General features: G+C 40.5%; 1 protein-coding gene across 3 annotated transcripts in view; it reads right to left on the reverse strand.

The window, feature by feature from the left end:
- FBXO42 (F-box protein 42) overlaps positions 1-20124 on the reverse strand; it is a 99085-nt gene that overhangs the window by 46594 nt on the left and 32367 nt on the right. Inside the window, exon 1 of one of the 3 annotated variants that reach the window (XM_032863529.1) lies at positions 77-94. The exons of the other annotated variants lie outside the window; for them this stretch is intronic. The gene's annotated coding sequence lies outside the window, so the exon portion shown is untranslated. Of the gene's footprint in view, positions 1-76; positions 95-20124 lie in introns of those variants that run through there. 3 annotated transcript variants of the gene reach the window in all.

A 20124-nucleotide genomic window follows, 5' to 3' on the forward strand; every position in this document is an offset into this window, starting at 1 on the left:
GGCTTAACTCACTAGAGGAAGGCCTTTCCATTTCCAGCCCTAACTCCTACCCCAAAGAGTTGTCATATAGGGGCACCTGGGTGGCTCAGTGGGTTAAAGCCTCTGCCTTCGTCTCAGGTCGTGATCCCAGAGTCCTGGGATAGAGCGCCACATTGGGCTCTCTGCTCAGCAGGGAGCCTGCTTCCCCCTCTCTCTCTGCCTGCCTCTCTGCCTACTTGTGATCTCTGTCAAATAAACAAATAAAATCTTAAAAAAAAAAAAAAAAAGAGAGAGAGTAGTCATATAAAATATAAAACAAAAATTAAATTTTTTTTCTGGCAAAAAAGAAAAAAGGCTAATTTACTACTGGGAAAAAAAAATTACTTCCCATATTCCCTCTTATTCTTTCCCCTGCAAGTTATCATTTCTCACTTCCCACTGGCTATCTTCCCTAATGTACTGACTTTCTCCTATTTTTAACCCCCACTCAGCTCTGAAATTTACTAGGGAAAAGAATCCAAAGAAACAGAGTCCTTGAATTTGGCTGCATCTTTCACATCTGAATTGCACATCGCATCTCGAGTACAGTCGTTCCTTCACTCAACAGTTTGGCAGATGGTGAGGCTAGGGTCGTCTTCAGAACAAACTTGATGAGTTTAGGCTGTAAGAGCTTATTTACAGCATACTATTTTTTTCTCAAGAAAAATAAATGTTGGGGGATGCCTGCGTGGTTCAGTCAGTTAAGCCACTGCCTTCGGCTCAGGTCATGATCCCGGGGTCCTGGGATCGAGTCCTACATCGGGCTCCTTGCTCAGCCGGGAGCCTGCTTCTCTCTCTTTGCCTCTGCCTGCCACTATGCCTGCTTGTGCACTCTCTCTCTCTCTGACAAATAAATAAATAAAATCTTTAAGAAAAAGAAAAATAAATGTTTGGCCCAATAAAAACAACTTCTTACTCCCTTTCCAAATTTCTCAAAGTACAATTAGCAAGCAAACATGAAGGGACTCAGACTTTTGTAACGACCAGTTTTGAGTAATTCTCCCATTCAACCATTTCCCTGTCCACAAAAGCACCAAACCCCATGCTCCTGAGGGCATGTTTCCAAACTTGGCCCTGAGCACAGATGCCAATGAGAATACACAGGAATGGGCTCAGATGCGATTCCTCTGTAATTACATGCCCAGTACCAATTTGCACAGTCCTTCATTTTCACTTCCATGATTAGGTAATGAAATCATCACTCATATTCCCACAGGATATGGAGGCCTTCTGAAACAGTTTTTGTTCCTTTCATGCCAAAAGAAGCCCTACAAAACAATTCGCACATAACTGTTGTTAACTCACTGAATGTGGTTTTCATGAAGCCTTTTTTTTTTTTTTTAACACCTTATTTCTTGGGACGCCTGGGTAGCTCAGTCGGATGGGTGGCTGCCTTTGGCTTGGGTCATGATCCCAGGGTCCGGGGATCGAGTTTCACATCAAGCTCCTTGTTCGGTGGAAAGCTGGCTTCTCCCTCTGCCTGCTCTGCCTGCCAGTCCCCCTGCTTGTGCACGTACGTGCTCTTTCTCATTCGCGCGTGCTCCCGCTTTCTCTCTCTCTCTCTCTGATACATAAATAAATAAATAAATAAAATCTTAAAAAAGAAAAGAATAAAGATCTTATTTCTTAAGTAATTTTTACACCCAATGTGGGGCTCAAACTTACAATCATGAGATCAAGAGTCATACCCTGTACAGACTAAGCCAGCCAGGCACCCTAGTTTTCCTGAAGTCTTTTTATCTTTTTTATTTTTTAAAGTAATCGCTACACCCAACATGGGGCTCAAACCCACAACCCTGAGATCAAGAGTCACACGCTCCACCAACTGAGCCAGCCAGGTACCCTATCATGAAGTCTTTAACAGAAATCTTCCTCATCCTTCACATTTTTGTTAGACCTTCTTAGTTTCCCCAGGTTTTTGGAAGAAATCACAAACTGAAGCCAATTTACTGGAATCTGAGCTCTTTTGAGGACAGAGACCATGTCTAGCCATCTTGTCTTGCTAGAACTAGATATGCAAATGAGCCCAAGGTTTATTGAAATTTCTACTCACACCACCCCTGCGCTGACTTTGCATTATTTTATACCAGAAATTACATCATCAGTACATGTGAGAATAGCAGACCCTACCCTGATAGGTCACTGGATGCTGCCAAGATACTTTACTGCTCAGAATGAACATACTCTCTGGTTCCTTGTTTCGACCTTTTAAGGTATACATTGGTCTGATTCCGGAGCCATACCCAGTGACCTTTTGCTGGGTCAAGATGAGTGGTACTAAAGAAACCATTTATTTGGCCCAGTAGTATCACTATTATACTATACTACACTACACTACTATACTATACTATATATAGTATACTATGAGACTACATCCAACTAAATACAAATCACTTTTAAAAATCCAAACACCTTGGGGCACCTGCCTGGCTCAGCTGGTGGAGCATGTGACTCCACCTCAGAGAGCTCAAGCCCCACATTGGGCTTAGAGCTTATTTTAAAAAAAGAAAAAAAAAAGTGCAGGTGCCTGGATGGCTCAGTCATTAAGCATCTGCCTTTGGCTCAGGTCATGATTCCAGGGTCCTGGGATCGAGTCCCCCATTGGGCTCCCTGCTCACCAGAAAGCCTACTCCTCCCTCTCCCACTCCCCCTGCTTGTGTTATCTCTTGAGTCTCTCTCTCTCTGTCAAATAAATAAACAAAATCTTTTTAAAAAATTACATATACCCTGCCCGTCTGAAGTATAAATTAAAGTTAAGATTTTGAGACAGGGAGATCTGGCTACTGTTTCTCCTTGTCACACTGCATGATCTAGGATAGGTCCACACAGAACAACGTGGGAAAACCTCTTTACCCCTAAGTAATGAAAATTCCCTACTTTATGAAGATTCTGTAAAGGTAGCAGCTATCAATCAACAACTCTGAACTCCCTGAAGGAAACGGATTAACTTGTGAAGAGTTAAAATCAATTCACAGAAATTCAGGATGGGAATGAAACTATTTTGTTACTCAAGTACAAGTTTTTATCAAATCCTAGAACAGTATTTGATTAACTGTGCCTTTGATTTCCACAGAACTAGACATCTGACAATCCTCTTGGAATAAACATGTCTTTATGAAAATCTAAATACACTTCACTTACTAAAAGGAAGCCGAAGGCTTAAAATGCAATCAAGTTTATTCTTCACAATTTCAAAAAGCTAAAAAAGAAAATGCAACAGAGGAACCTCTCACTGACAGTAAGATAAAGCACTGAGACTTCACTGAAGAACATGTGGCTGGACTGAATGGAAAAGCACCCACAGTCATCTGCAATATGAGGGCTTCTGAGGCTTCAGGAGCAAAGCAGCAACCTTGCACAACCTCGCACACAGTTAATGTGAACTCATGAAGTCACCCACCTCAGCAGCACTCATGTTAGCTAAAAGGTATCGGATACTACACTTGAAAATATAAAATACTGTTAAATGAAGGCCACAATATGATTCAATCTAAGACGATAACAAGCCTTGTTAATATACCACATTATCATTCTACTAACTTGAATGAATAAGTTATAGAAAACGGTAAAACAAAAATTTCCACCTTCATGCATTCAATAAATAGCAACGGAACATTTACTATACATGAAAATACTGTGCTTACATCCCATGGGAGTTAAAAAGAAGAGGACATTCCAGGGTGCCTGGGTGGCTCAGTCGGTTAAGCGCCTGATTTTGGTTTCAGCTCAGATTATGGTCTCATGGGTCAAGGATGGAGCACTGCACGGGGCTCCATGCTCAGCAGGGAGTCTGCTTGAAGATTCTCTCCCCCTGCCCCTGTCCCTACTTGCATGCATGTTCTCTCTCTCCTTTAAATAAATAAATAAATAAAAAGCAAAACCAAAAGAGGATACGGCACTATTTCCTCTCAAGGACATTAACCTGGTGAGAGCCAAAGATACATAAATAATGAATATCAACACAGGACAGACCTGTGCTACAAACAAGCTTTAGCAGTTCAGGGAAGGAGGAGATGGCTTCCAACTAGTCTGAGCAAGAAATTACACAAAGGCAAGCCTTTCAACGTTGAAGAATAGGAAGGACTTCAGAGAATGAAATGGGAGAAGGTGGACGGATAAAGACATATCTTTTAAAATGATATTCTTGCTACTTATGGAATCATCTTTAGGACAAAGGGCAAAAACTATTTTTTCACCATTTGCACATACTACGTAATATTTTATCTATAACAATAGAAGCTCATAATCTGGAGACGCCTTGGTTCCTGACAGTCAATGTTTTGACTAAGTCTAGAAATAGAGTCATTTGGCATAACTGCTGTTGCTATTAGCAAACTGTGAGCTATTTTGACAAGCAAATTCAGAACGCTGTTTCTACAAAGCATTCCAAACCTAGTAAGAGATATCAGCTGCAGTAAGCTTTTTTTTAAGTGGTTAACTCATCAATGTGTTATCTAAGATCTGCTTTAATGAAATCGAAAAATATTTTCCCAAACTACCCACTTAGTACACTTTCATTCTTCACAATGGCTGATATTAGACTTTTATAGAGTAGCAGAAATGGACCAGGTCTCAGGGCATCCTCCATAATCATATGTAGCAGCAAAGGCCTTTGTCATTACCAAGTATATGGTCAAGAAAAATGTACTGGTTTCATATCACGAATGGAAATACTCTAGGATCTGAAAATTCCATATGGAGGAACTACACATTCTAGGTTCAACGAAATGTTTCATTTGGTAGAAAGAATACAACAGAACTTTAATACCCAAATTTGTATTTTGTGAGAGCTTCAATTTTTAGATTTTTTTTAATTTTTAGATTTTAAGAGAAGACAATGATAATGTACAAAATATAGAATAATTAGGATTGCAATAATTTAACACATAGTAATTTTAAACAAAATGCTTTCATTTGAAGTACAGTATGAATCAGAGAGGAGTTAGAGGAGAAAAAAGGTACATTAAAGGGTGTATTATTCTGGGTTTGGAAATTTTTTCCTTCTCAAAAATAATTATTTAAGGGTGCCTGGGTGGATTAGTTGGTTAAGCATCTGCCTTCGGGGTCAGGTCATGATTCTGGAGTCCTAGGATCGAGTCCCACATCAGGCTCCCTGCTCCATAGAGAGTCCACCTCTCCCTTTGCCTCTCTGTCCCTCATGAATAAATAAAATCTTTAGAAAGTAGTATTTAAGAAAGAAAAATGCAAAAGGGGCAAATAACCATACTATAACAGTAGTAAACTGTATTAACTCAAAATTGACTCCATCAGGCTACAGAAATGCTCCGAACTTACCTACTTCTTCCTCTCTGCTCCCACAGTACTAACTACCTGCCAGCAGTACCAGGAATTAGTCCACTGTAGCTGTCTGTCTGCCTTCTCCTCTCCCCTTAGGACATAAAAGAAATTTGTTTTCTGCATCCATACAAGAGCTCAGCAAATAAGCAAATACAACTTTATGAATTCATTTTAAAGTCAATGACAAGGGGCGCCTGGGTGGCTCACTGGGTTAAGCCTGTGCCTTCGGCTCAGGTCATGATCTCAGGGTCCTGGGATGGAGCCCTGCATCAGGCTCTCTGCTCAGCAGGGAGCCTGCTTCCCCCTCGCCCGCTGCCTGCCTCTCTGCCTACTTGTGATCTCTCTCCCTCTCTCTGTCAAATAAATAAAATAAAATAACTTAAAAATAAATAAAGTCAATGACAAAACCTACATATTAATTCCTACATATTCTGATGGGGAAAAAAAAACCTTCATATCAAAAAGTAAAATTTAAAAAAACAAAAACAGTTCAGATGGCTAAAGACATAAAACGAAGATAAAGGCTAGAAACAGGCATGAAATGGGAATTTTTTTTTTTTTTAAGATTTTATTTATTTGTCAGAGAAAAAGGGAGCACAAGCAGGGGGAGCAGCACGCAGAGCAGGCAGAGGGAGAAGCAGGCTCTCTGCTGAGCAGGGAGCTCAATCCCAGGACTCTGGGATCACCACCCGAACTGATCACAGATGCTCAACCAACTGAGCCACCCAGGCGCCGAAATCACTACTACTTTTTTTTTTTTTTTTAAAGATTCTACTTATCCATTTGACAGATAGAGATCACAAGTAGGCAGAGAGGCAGGCAGAGAGAGAGGAGGAAGCAGGGTCTCCGCCGAGCAGAGAGCCCCATGCGGGGCTTGATCCCAGGACCCTGGGATCATGACCCGAGCTGAAGGCAGAGGCTTTAACCCACTGAGCCACCCAGGCACCCCATCACTACTACTTTTAAGATGTTCAGATTTTTCTGCCATTGTGCACTTTCCTTCTGACAATGAGAGAGGAGTATGCAAAAACCACTGCAGGCCAGGATTCTTTAGCCTTTTGTGGAAAGATCGTATCACAATGGTTTCCCAGACTTGAATTTCACAAATCAGCAATTTTTTTAGACTGACATAGGGTCAACAAATTTCTATTTTCCCAAGTAAGGACAAGGAAAAGAAAAAAAAAAGACACCACACACACAAATCCTACCATCTAAATATCATAGCTTCACAAAGGAGAATTAAAAACCTGAACAAGGTAGAAGATCATAATCTTTCAATAAAAGCTTTCCCCAACAAGAAAGGAAATCTTACACACACATGTGCACACACCCTCAAGACAATGAGGGTGAACGAGTATTTTTGGGAACCATTACTGTGGCATGGTATTTCAATTTAAAACTTTGCTTTAGGGCACCTGGGTGGCTCAGATGGTTGGGCGACTGCCATCCTGGAGTCCTGGGATCGAGCCCCGCATTGAGCTCCCTGCTTGGTGGGGAGTCTGTTTCTCCGTCTGACCTGCCCTCTTCTCAAAATCTCAAACAAACAAACAAACAAATATACAAACAAATATAGGTGGCTCAGTGGGTTAAGCCTCTGCCTTCGGCTCAGGTCATGCCTTAGGGGTCCTGGGATCGAGGCCCACACTGGGCCTGGGGATGCCTGCTTTCTCCTCTCTCTCTATCTGCCCCTCTGCCTACTTGTGATCTCTGTCAAATAAATGAATAATATCTTTTAAAAAAATTTTTTTAATCCCATAATTAAAATAAGTGTTAATCTGAAATTTATTTTTTATTAAGTTTTTAATTTTAATTCAGTATAGTTAACATAGAATGTTATCTTAGTTTCAGGTATACAATATAGTGATTCAACAACCCTATGCATTACTCAGTGCTCATGACGATAACTGTACTCTTTAATCCCCATCGCCTATTTCCCCAATCCCCCAACCTACCTCTCCTCTGGCAATCATCACCTTGTTCTCTATAGCTAAGACTGTTTCTTGGTTTGTCTATTTTCCTTTGCTCATTTGTTTTATTTTTTTAAGTTCCATATGAGTGAAATCATGGTATTTGGCTTTCTCTGATTTAGTTCACTTAGCATTATACTCTTTAGCTACACCCATGTTGTTGCAAAAGTAAGATTTCACTCTTTTTAAAGGCTAAATAATATTCCATTGTAGTGTCTGTGCCTATAGTTATATATGTGTACGTATACATGTATATGCGCATACCACATCTTCTCTATTCATTCATCTGCTTATAGACACTTGGGCTGCTTCCGTAACCTGGCTGTTGAAAATAACGCTGCAGTAAACATAGCGGTACATGCATCCCTTTGAATTAGTGTTCTTATATTTTTTTGGGGTAAATACCCAGTAGTGCAATTACTAATCTTATAGGGTAGTCCTATTTTTAACCTGTTGAGGAACCTCCAAACTGTTCCCCAGAGTGGCTGCACCTGTCTGCATTCCCACCAACAGTGCAAGAAGATTCCTTTTCCCTTCACATCCTCACCAACACTTGTTGTTTCTTGTGTTTTTAATTTTAGCCATCCTCACAAGTGTGACATGATAGCTCATTGTTGTTTTGATTTACATTTCCCTGATGATGAGTGATATTGAGCATCTATTCATGTGTCTGTTGTATATCTTCTTTGGAGACATGTCTGTCCATTATCTTCTGCCCCCCCCTTTATTTCCTGCCTATTTTTTTCCCTATTTTTTAAATGTATCATTTAAAGAGGTGTATCAGGGCGCCTGGGTGGCTCAGCGGGTTGGGCCTCTGCCTTCAGCTCGGGTCGTGGTCCCGGAGTCTTGGGATTGAGTCCCGCATCGGGCTCTCTGCTCAGCGGGGAGCCTGCTTCCCCTCCCCTCTCTGTCTCTCTGCCTACTTGTGATCTCTCTCTCTGTCAAGTAAATGAATAAATAAAATCTTTAAAGAGGTGTATCATTTCTTTATATATTTTGGGTATTAACTCTTTATTGGATATGCCATTTGCAAATATCTTCTTCCACTCAGTCGGCTGCCTTTTAGTTTTGATGACTGTTTCCGTTGCGGTACAGAAGCCTTTTATTTTGAAGCAGTCCCTAGAGTTTATTTTGCTTTTGTTCCCCTTGCCTGGGAAGCCATATCTAGAAGGATGTCGCTCCTATGCCTGATGTCGGAGAAACTGCTGCCTGTTCTATGATTTTTAGGAGCTCAGGTCTCGAATTTAGATCCTTCCCCCCCTTAAATATTTTATTTATTTATTTGACAGAGAGAGGGAACACAAGCAGGGGCAGAGAGGGAGGGAGAAGCAGGTTTCCCGCTGAGCAGGGAGCCTGATGTGGGGACTGATCCCAGCACCCTGGGATCATGACCTGAGCCGAAGGCAGACACTTACTGACTAAGCCACTCAGGTGTCCCTTGCATTCAGATCCTTGGTCCGTTTTGAGTTTACTCTTGTGTGTCATGTAAGAAAGTTCCAGTTTCATTCTTTTGCATGTAGATGTCCAGTTTTCACAACATCATTTTGTTGAAAAGACTGTCTTTTTCCCATTGCAATATTCTTTCCTCCTCTGCCAAAGGTTAAATCCCGTATTTATTAACCATTATACGTGGGTTTATTTCTGAGTTTTTTATTCCGTTCCATTGATCTATGCGTCTATTTTTGTACCAGTACCGTACTGTTCTGACTGCTACAGCCTTGTAATTATAGTATTATGTCATCTGTGAATTGGGAAAGTTTTACTTCTTCCTTACCAATTTGGGAGCTTTTTATTTCTTTTTGTTGTCTGATTGCTGTGGCTAGGACTTTCACTACTATGTTGAATAAAAGTGGTGAGAGTGGACATCTTTGTCTTGCTCCTAACCCTATGGAAAAAGCTCTCAGTTTTTCCCTTTGAGTATGATATGAGCTGTGGGTTTTTCATATAAGGCCTTTATTATGTTGTGGTATCTTCCCACTGAACCTACTTTGTCTAGAGTTTTTTTTATAAGGAATGGATGTTATACTTTGTCAAATGCTTTTTCTGCATCTATTGAAATGATTATATGGGTTTGTTTGTTTTTTTAATTTGCTTTTTGGGGTTTTTTCCCCTAAAGATTCATTTGCTCTAGAGAGAGAGAGAGTAAGCGTGCACATGAGCACGTTAAAGCTGGCAGAGGGGCAGAGAGGGAGGGAGAGGGACAAGCAGACTCTGAGCTGAGCGTGGAGCCCATAGCAGGCCTGGATCCCATGACCCAAGCAGAAACCAAGAGCCTGATGCTCACCTAGGCACCTGTTTTTTAAGTAGGCTCCACTTAAAAATGCCTCAATGCAGGACTTGAACTCATGACACTGAGATCAAGACCGGAGCTGAGATCAAGAGTTGGGTGCTCAACTGACTGAGCCACCCAGGCACCCCATGATCCTATATTTTTTTCCTTTTTCTTATTGATATGATGTATCATGCTGACTGATTTATGAGCATCAAACCACTGCTGCATTCCAGGAATAAATCTCACTTGATCATGGTGAATGATTTTTTTTAATGCATTGTTGGATTTGGTTTGCTAGTATTTTATTGAGAATTCTGGCATCCTGTTCATCAGAGATATTTGCCTGTAGTTCTCTTTTTTTGTTGTGTATTTACTCGTTTTGGAATCAGGGTAATGTTGGCCTCATAGAATGAATTCGGAAGTTTTCCTTCCTCTTCTATTTTTTGGAATAGTTTGAGAAGAATAGGTAAGAACGCTTCTGAAATGCTCGGTAGAATTCACCTATGAAGTTGCCTGATCCTGGACTTTTGTTTGTTGGGAGTTATTATTACTGATTCAATTTCATTGCTGGTAATTGGTATATTCAAATTTTCTATTTCTTCCTGCGGTTTTGGTAGGTTATGTTTCTAGGAATTTATCCATTTCTTCTAGGTTCTCCAGTTTGTTGGTGAATTTTATATTTATTTATTTATTTAGTGAATTTTAACAAAATTAGCTGTTTCTCGTATGCTGGGAAACCATTTCCTAATGCTACAAAACAGAGGGAATGATGGCTACTGGCAAGAGTACATGAATGATGAATATAACCTATTTCTTTCAGAAATATCTTAGCTGCTCTTGGGGAACACGGGTGACACAGCTGACTGACTGACCCTAGGTAGGATTCAATTCTGATCCTGATCTCAGAGTTGTGAGATCAAGCTCTCCGTCAGGCTCTGCCATCAGTACACAGTCTAAGACTCTCTCCCTTTCCCTTTTCCGCTGCCCCTCTTTATCCCCTCGGTGTGTGCGTGCACGTGTGCACGCTCTCTCGTGCGCACACAAATAAATAAATAAATAAATCTTAAAAAGATATCTTAGCTGCTCTTTTCATAATGCTTTTTAATTTACAATTTTTCAAATTTTATTTTATTTACTTTTTATTTTTTATTAGATTTTATTTATCTATTTGACAAAGAGAAAGAGAGAGATCACAAGTAGGCAGAGAGGCAGGCAGAGAGAAAGGGAGAAAAGTAGGCTCCCTGATGAGCAGAGAGCCCGAATCAGGGCTTGATGCCAGGACCCTGAGATCATGACCTGAGCTGAAGGCAGAGGCTTACTCCACTGAGCCACCCAGGTGCCCCAATTTACAATTTTTTTTTTAACTAATGTGTTTTCCCCCACTAAATTCCTAATGTCTATATATATAAATATTTTTAAGATTTTATTATTTATTTATTTAACAGAGAAAAAGACACAGCGAGAGAGGGAACAAAAGCAGGGGGAGTGGGAGAGGGAGAAGCAGGCCTCCTGCTGAGCAGGAAGCCTGATGTGGGACTCGGTCCCAGGACCCTGGAATCATGACCTGAGCTGAAGGCAGCTGCTTAACCAACCAAACCACTCAGGATCCCCTTCACTGTGCTATTTTATCACTCCCTTACTTCTTCCTTATACCTTTACCACATAAGGATATGAAAGAAAAAATATATTCCTAAGCAATATATTGTTTAGTTGCTGGATGTAGCTGCAGTTCATTTTCACTGCAATGTAAAACTGCTGTATGAAGACATCACAATTTATCCATTCTACTGTTGGAAGAAACCGATGTCTCCAATGCTTGCTCTTATGAAATAATGAGCATTTTTTAGTTTCTGTAGGTTAGGAGTTGCTTGTTTGTTTGTTTGTTTGTTTGTTTAAAGATTTCATTTATTATTTGACAGACAGTGAGAGCTCAGGTAGGGGGAACAGCAGACATAGGGAAAGAGAGAAGCAAAGCAGGCTCCTCACTGAGCAGGGAGCCAGTTGCAGGGATGGACCCCAGGACCCTGGGATCACGACCCGAGCTGAAGGGTAGAGACACAACTGAATGAGCCACCCAGGTGCCCCTAGGAGGCTGTTTCTCGACAGCAAACAGGTAAGAAAGTACATTTTATCTCACAAGTCAGTTCACCTACACATACAGATACACAATTGGGAGTAAGTTTCTCAAAATAATACCCTTACAATGAAGTACACTAATATTTTCTGTTGTATTTAACAGTTAAGAAAACTGTTGGCCAAATGCTATTAAACTGCCTTCATTCTTACTACTGGGCTACAAGCCATAGGTTGAAAACAGAGCTCTAAAAGACATATTTAGGAGTACAATGTTTAGGAGTGAAACTGCAGGATATAGGTAGAGACATGTACATTTCTACAGGGTAATGTCAAACTATCTTCCAAAGTCATTATTCCAATTTACACTCCCACCTGCAGTGTATGCAACAAGTGATTTTAATTTAATTTTTTAGAAGTTTATTTATTTTTAAGTAATCTCTTTATCTAACATGGGGCTTGACTTCATGCTCTTCCAACTGAGCCAGCCAAGTGCTCCCATCTGATTTTATTTTAAAATTATAAATGAGTTTTAAAAGTTTATCAAATGTTTTTGCTGTAATTACTAAAATACGTGGTTTTGTCAGTTTATTGAAGTAAATTATATTAAATTATATATGACTTTACTAATGTTAAAATAAGCTTGCATTCCTCAGATAAAATGAACGAGACCACGATTTACTGTATTTTTTTATAATGCTGGATTCAGTTTGCTAATGTTTGGTTTAGAATTTTTTATCTACATTCATGAGAGAGACACGGCCTACCATTTTTCTTTCTTATATTATCTATCTCTGGTTTTGGAATCAAAATTACGCTAGTTTTATAAAATGATCTGGGGACTGGAGGCGCCTGGGTGGCTCAGTTGGTTAAGCAGCTGCCTTCGGCTCGGGTCATGATCCCAGAGTCCTGGGATCGGGCCCCACATCGGGCTCCCTACTCAGCAGAGAGCCTGCTTCTCCCTCTTCCTCCGCCTGCCGCTCTGCCTCCTTGTGGTCTCTATCTCTCTAATAAAAATTGAAAAAAAAAAAAAAATGATCTGAGGACTGTTCCTTTTCTCCCCATTGTCTGGAAGAGTTTAAATAAAAGGAATTATCTGCTCATTGAACATTGGCAGAAATCACTAATACATCTATATAGGCCTAGAGTTTTCTTTGTGAGATTTTTCTGTCCCCAGATTCCATTTCTTGTATAATAGGACTATTTGAGTTTTCTGTTTCTTCTTGAGTCAATTTTGTAAGTCCTATTTTTTTTCTAGAAATTTACACTTTGGGGCACCTGGGTGGCTCAGTTGGTTAAGCAGCTGCCTTCAGCTCAGGTTATGATCCCAGAGTCCTGGGATCGAGCCCCACATCAGGCTCCTTCCTCAGCAGGGAGTCTGCTTCTCCCCTGCCTGCCGTTCCCACTGCTTGTGCTTTCTCTCTCTCTCTCTCTCTCTCTCTCGCACTCTGTGTCAAGTAATTAAAAAAAGAAAGAAAGAAAGAAAGAAAGAAATTTACACTTCATCTAAGAGAAAACACACCAACCAGAATCAACTACAGCTTTCATTACCCATATAATTTAAACTTAAGACTAATGACAAAACACAGAAATAACTATACAGATATCATCTACATAATTGGTAAATGCCCTTAAACAAGGTATATATCCTCTGAAAACTTTCAATTTATGATGAGCATTTAACTTTTTCTAATCTCCAACAGATGTCATTAAAAAGTCCTGTTCACTTATACAGCCCTCATTTTTCTATGACCCGCTTCTAAATTCCATTTTAATTTCCCTTCTTCCCCACTACATGGTACACTACTTTGAGAAAAGAGGCCAACTTGTGTTCGTCTTTGCAACATCTGGCAAATTTTTTGGTAAGATTTTAATTACCTGACAGAGAGAGAGAGAGACAGACAGTGAGAGAGAGAACACAAGCAGAGGGAGTGGGAGAGGAAGAAGCAGGCTTTCTGGAAAGCAGAGAGCCCAATGCGGGGCTGGATCCCAGAACCCTGGGATCATGACCCGGCCAAAGGCAGCCGCTCAACAAGTGAGCCCCACCCAGGCACCCCTGTAACATCTGGCATATTAATAGGTACCTTATCAATATAAAAACTTTTTTTAAAGATTTATTTATTTTAGAGAGAAAGAGAATGCAAGTGGGGGGAGAGCAGGAGGGAGACAGAATCTCAAGTGGACTCCCTGCTGAGTGTGGAGCCTGATGTGTGGCTCAGTCCCAGGACCTGGAGATCATGACCTGAGCTGAAATCAGGAGTCAGATGCTCAACCAACTGAGCCACACAGGCACCTCTAAAAACTTTTTTAATGAATGAAGATCACAAGAAGAGGTTAGTGTTACTCATCTCTGGTTGCCATTCTTAAGGCAACCGGAGTTGGGTGGAAGAACTCTATTGGATTCTACTCTTCTATAGCCCTCCTTGCGACCAAAAGTACAAAGCCATCTGTAAGACAGTCTGCCTTATTTGGGAGTAGAACATAAAATAGGTTCCCTTCATTGATACAGTTACTGGATTAAAAATAAATCTGCCAAAATAAATAAATAAATAAATAAATCTTCAACTACTCACTGTACCTAACTTCTTCCTAACCGAATAAGTCATCTAAGAATAAAACTATAAAATGAACAAAAGGGGGCGCCTGGGTGGCTCAGTGGGTTAAGCCGCTGCCTTCGGCTCAGGTCATGATCTCAGGGTCCTGGGATCGAGTCCCGCATCGGGCTCTCTGCTCAGCAGGGAGCCTGCTTCCCTTCCTCTCTCTCTGCCTGCCTCTCTGCCTACTTGTGATCTCTGTCTGTCAAATAAATAAATAAAATATTTAAAAAAAAAAATGAACAAAAGGAATTATACCCAAAAACAAAGGTAAAAATGCCAAGATACTATTCAACGCCAGATTCTGAATACCTGGATTCTTTGAAGATAGAACTATTCCTTTATGAAAATCTGCATGTTAGATTTAGGGGCTTAGTTGATTTAAAAAAAAAAAAAAAAAAACCCAAACAAGCACCTGACCCCAAATCACTATCTTTTTTTGTTTTTAATTTTTATTTATTTTTAAAAGATTATTTATTTTTATTTGACACACAGAGAGAGAGAGACAAAGACAGCGAGAGAGGGAACACAAGCAGGAGGAGTGGGAGAAGGAGAAGCAGACTTCCTGCCAAGCAGGGAGCTGGATATGGGACTCAATCCCAGGACCCTGGGATCATAACCTGAGCCTGAAGTAGACGCTGAACGACTGAACCATCCAGGCACCCCCTTTTATTTATTTGAGAGACAGAGAAAGCACAAGCATTGGGGGGGGGTGGCAGAGGGAGAGAGAGAAGGAGACTCCTCTACTTAGCGGGGAGCCCGATGCAGGACCTGATGCCAGGACCCGGGGATCATGACCTGAGCTGAAGGCAGCCACTCACCCAACTGAGCCACCCAGGTACCCTCAAATCACCATTTTAATAGTGAGAAGTCCCAGAAGAAAAACATTAAAGAGAAACCAAAATAAAAAAGATAGATGTTAGGGGCACCTGGGTGGCTCAGTGAGTTAAGCCTCTGCCTTTGGCTCAGGTCCTGATCTCAGGGTCCTGGGATCGAGCCCCACATCGGGCGCATCAGGCTCTGTTCTCAGCAGGGAGCCTGCTTCCCCTTCTCTCTCTGCCTGCTTCTCTGCCTAGTTGTGATCTCTCTCTCTCTCTCTCTCTGTCAAATAAATAAATAAATAAAATCTTAAGAAAAAAAAAAGAACTAAACTCTGACAATTTTGGTAGCTGACTTAACAATAGCTGACTTAATAATCATCATCACAAAACCCTTGCTTACAAGCTATTCTTTCCTTTAGCTAAAGTGAACTATCAATATTTGCTAATATATATTCAGCTTCTGCGTAAATGAAAAATAGAAATGGTAAAAGAGCTGTGTGACAGAAGCACAATCTTAAGAGGCCTCAGCTGACCTCTGTAACAGGATTTTCTGAAGGCCCGTTTTTTTGTTTTTTTTAAGATTGTGTTTATTTATTCATGAGAAACATAGAGAGGCAGAGGCAGAGGGAAAAGCAGGATCCCCACAGAGCAGGGAACCCGATGAGGGACCCAGGACCCTGGGATTACAACCTGAATCAAGGCAGATGTTCAACGGACTGAGCCACCCAGGTGCCCTCTAAAGGCCAGTCTTGATCATACTTTAAGCAAACTCTTAAAGATTTTCTATTCCTTTGGGAATTTTCTTGAAATGAAAAAAACACAAAATCTTGAGGAGGAAGTCATTACCCTCTGTTATGGACTGAATGTTTGTGTCCCCCTCAAATTCTTATGTTGAAGCCCTAACCTTGATGGTATGTGGAGATGGGACATTTCTGGAGGTAATAGGGTCAGACAAGTGATAAGGGTAGGGCCCTTAATGGGATTAGGGTCCTTGTAAGAAGAGCCACAAGAGAACTTTCCCTTTCTCCTTCCCTCTCTCCCCCAACTCCCAAATAGGTCGTGAGAGCACACAAGGAGATGGTAGGTACTTACAAGTCAAGAGAAAAGGATTCAGAATGAACACTACCTTGCTAGCACCTTGATCTTAGACATCTCAGTCCAGAAATACATGAAAAATACATTTCTGGTGTTTAAGCCGCATAACCTATGGTATTTTGTCTTGGCACCCCAAGCCAAGACACTCTCCTTCCAAACACCTCATTAAAAAATACTAATGTAGGGACGCCTGGGTGGCTCTGTTGGTTAAGCCGCTGCCTTCGGCTCAGGTCATGATCCCAGGGTCCTGGGATCGAGTCCCGCATCGGGCTCCTTGCTCAGTGGGGAGCCTGCTTCTTTCTCTGCCTCTGCCTGCTTGTGTTCTCCCATGAGCGCGCTCTCTCTCTCTCTCTCTCTCTCTCTCTGACAAATAAATAAATAAATAAAATCTTAAAAAAAAAAAAAAAAACTAATGTAACACAGGAAGTAAGCCACAGGGGATTTATAGCATAATAAACTAACACTTTTTTTTTTTTTTTAAGATTTTATCTATTTATTTGACAGAGAGACACAGCAAGAGAGGAAACAAAAGCAGGGGAAGTGAAAGAGGGAGAAGCAGGCTTCCCACCGAGAAGAGAGCCCGATGCAGGGCTCAATCCCAGGACCCCCAGATCATGACCTGAGCAGAAATCAGACGCTTAACTGACTGAGCCACCCAGGCGCCCCTAAACTAACATTTTTTTTTAAGATTTTATTTTTAAGCAATCTTTACAGCCAACATAGAACTCAAACTCACAACCCTGGGATCAAGAGTTGCACACTCCACCAACTGAGCCAGCCAGGTGCCCCAATAAACTAGTATTTTTTTTTTTAATGATTTTATTTATTTGACAGAGAGAGAGACAGTGATAGAGGAAATACAAGCAGGGGGAGTGGGAGAGGGAGAAGCAGGCTTCCCGCAGAGCAGGGAGCCCAACATGGGGCTCGATCCCAGGACCCCAGGATCATGACCCAAGCCGAAGGCAGATGCTTCAACTACTAAGCCACCCAGGTACCCCATAAACCAACATTTTAAAGAAAGTATATAGGATGGGTTACTGGTTATATCTCATTACCCTTAATACTTAGTCACTTTTGATGCAGTATATTTTTGCCTTAGAAAAGATCTATTGATTTAGTGATGTCCTTTTATATTGTGTTCCTTTGTCCTCCAAAAAAAAAAAAAACTATTGATAAATGGACTGATTCTGGGATAACAAACAGGTATGAGAAGGGAGGGAAATGAATGAAATAAAAATGTCACTGCCCCTCAGACACCTTCAGTAAAATATATCACATACAATGAGAGCTTTGTTTATACTTAAAAATGATACTGCGGTGCAACTGACTGGCTCAGTTGATGGTTATGCGACTCTTAGTCTCCAGGTTAAGGGTTTGAGCCCCATGTTAGGTAGAGAGATTACTTAAAAATGGTATCTTTTAAAAAAAATATTGTACTTATATGTTAAAATTTTTCAATTTCTTCAATACAGTAGGAAAACAGATTATTATTATTGAATGAAGGCAGATCAAATATACCTATTTTTCTCCCCCAAAAAAGGAACATTTATGGAACAGATGAAAAGACTTAATGGATTAAACTTTGATATGTCACCTGGCAGAAAGTAAATAAAATTATCCTTCTGGACCACAGAAAATATATCTTATTTAGTTTAATTCTTCCTATCAACAATACAAATGTTTTGATACAATGAATAAAATTACCAGACAATAGACTCCAAAGCATTCCAAGGATTTAATAAGATTAATGACTCTTTCTCACAAATCTCAATCCAATCATTTTGAGCTACTTGTTTCTGTAATAGACTCAGCTCTTTTCCCGTCTCTGGTCTTCCTGCTGGCCTCCCCGCCTTCCTAAAATACCCTTCTCCTACTTGTCAGCTTGGCAAATTTCTACTTGTTATTTAAGAGCTATTTCTTTTGTGAGATCGACCCTCTCATCCCCTCCGGCTCATTAAGTATTCCACCTGGCCTTCTATTCATTTTGTACAGTATCTTCATTATCTTAGAGCCATATCAATATTTGTTGCGGCAGGTGCCCTACCAGACCTAAGCCAACATTAGACAAATAACACAGTCCCCACTCTTCATCACTTCACACGTTACAGTTCTACTCACTAATAACGTGCCTAATTAAAATCCATATTTCACTTCTTACTGCTATCGTTTCCAATAAAGGCCAGGCAAAGGCAACAGCACTAAAGGAAATCAAGATTCAACACACACAGCTAGAATTCTGCTTTCAGGCAGACAAAACGCGTTAAGACAGGGGGTCTAGAACTCGTGAAGTGACCAAAGCCAACTGCATTTTCGCATGTGCTGCATCATATTGTACTTCAGATGGGTAACAGGAGGGCTGAAAATCTTCAATACCCTAATTTAAATGTAAGAGTCCACTTTAAAAGGATGGAGTCAGGAAAACTGATTTCCATCTTTGATCTTTAAATTTGCTGTGATCTGAGAGAAATTGATTTTGCATACTATTATCAATTAGCTGGTTAAAAAAAAAAAATCACCCAGAAATTTCAAAATGGGGCATTTTGTACCATTTCTATAAAAGTAAGTGAAGATTGGGGCGCCTGGGTGGCTAAGGGGGTTAAAGCCTCTGCCTTCGGCCCAGGTCATGATCCCAGGGTCCTGGGATCGAGCCCCGAGTCGGGCTCTCTGCTCAGCAGGGAGCCTGCTTCCTCCTTTCTCTCTCTCTGCCTGCCTCTCTCCTACTTGTGATCTCTGTCTGTCAAATAAATAAATAAAATCTTAAAAAAAAAGTAGTGAAGATTGTACAGAATATAAATGTATTCAAAGAAAGCTTATTAATACTGAATTCAGCTAAGGTGCCAGAGTGGCTCAGTCGGTTAAACATCTGCTTTTGGCTCAGGTCATGACCCCAAGTCCTGGGATCAAGTCCTAGCTCCCTGGTCAGCAGAGGGTCTGCTTCTCCCTCTACCCTTCCCACTGCTTGTGATCTCTCCCTCACATTCTCAAATAAATAAATAAAATCTTTAAAAATATATATATATTGAATTCAGCTACCACACAGAAATAATTGAAGGCAAAATTCTGTACTTACTTAAAATTGATTTTACAGAAAAAACTAATGCCCTCAGACAACACCTTACTGGTATTTGGAGTCAAAGTCCAATTGTATGGTCTGTTCTAAACAGGTGACTTTTAAATATTCTTTAAAAGAAACCCACAAGTAAGAACATAATATAAAACAAACTACTCCTAAATTCACTGCTTCACATGTACTATTCTGGATCAGTTTACAAACTCTAAAATCAAACTGACATACATTTATAGAATTCCCACTCACACAATAACATTGTCATACAGAAGAAAGATGATACTTATGTTATTAAGAGTTAGCTACTTCTCGGGGCCCCTGGGTGGCTCAGTCCTTAAGCACCTGCCTTCGGCTCAGGTCATGATCCCAAGGTCGTAGATTTGAGCCCCTCACTGGGCTCCCTGCTAGGCGGGAAGCCTGCTCCGCCCTCTCCCACTTCCCCCTGCCTGTGTTCCCTCTCTCACTGTGTCTGTCAAATAAATAAACAACAATCTTAAAAAAAAAAAAAAAAAAAAGAGTTATCTACTTCCCTGTTATTCTTTTAAGCTGCAAACTATAAATCCAAACTTCCGGAGAAATTCTAAGCAGAGAGTGCATGAAGTTGAACCATATAGGCAAACAGGTAAACAGACATATTCAAATTCTCTTATTCTTATACACTGAAATTCTTTGAATGAAAGCAAACCCCTAATAAATGGGAGTTTTAGAAAGGTAACCATGATCTTGATGTATTATCAAGAAGAAAAGAAAAATTTTTAAGAAATAAATTCCCTAATTTTATATCAAGTTGGTGGCATAACATCACAGAGAAATTAGTTCAAGCAGCTTTAAAATACAGCATATTTTGACTACATATCTTCTGTGAGTTATATTTTAAGTACAAAACCATAGGGCTTGGCTGCCTCAGTTGGTAGAGCAT

Source organism: Lontra canadensis, unplaced genomic scaffold, assembly GCF_010015895.1.
Source record: "Lontra canadensis isolate GAN:19392208 unplaced genomic scaffold, GSC_riverotter_1.0 scaffold25, whole genome shotgun sequence".
Taxonomy (NCBI): Eukaryota; Metazoa; Chordata; class Mammalia; order Carnivora; family Mustelidae; genus Lontra; species Lontra canadensis.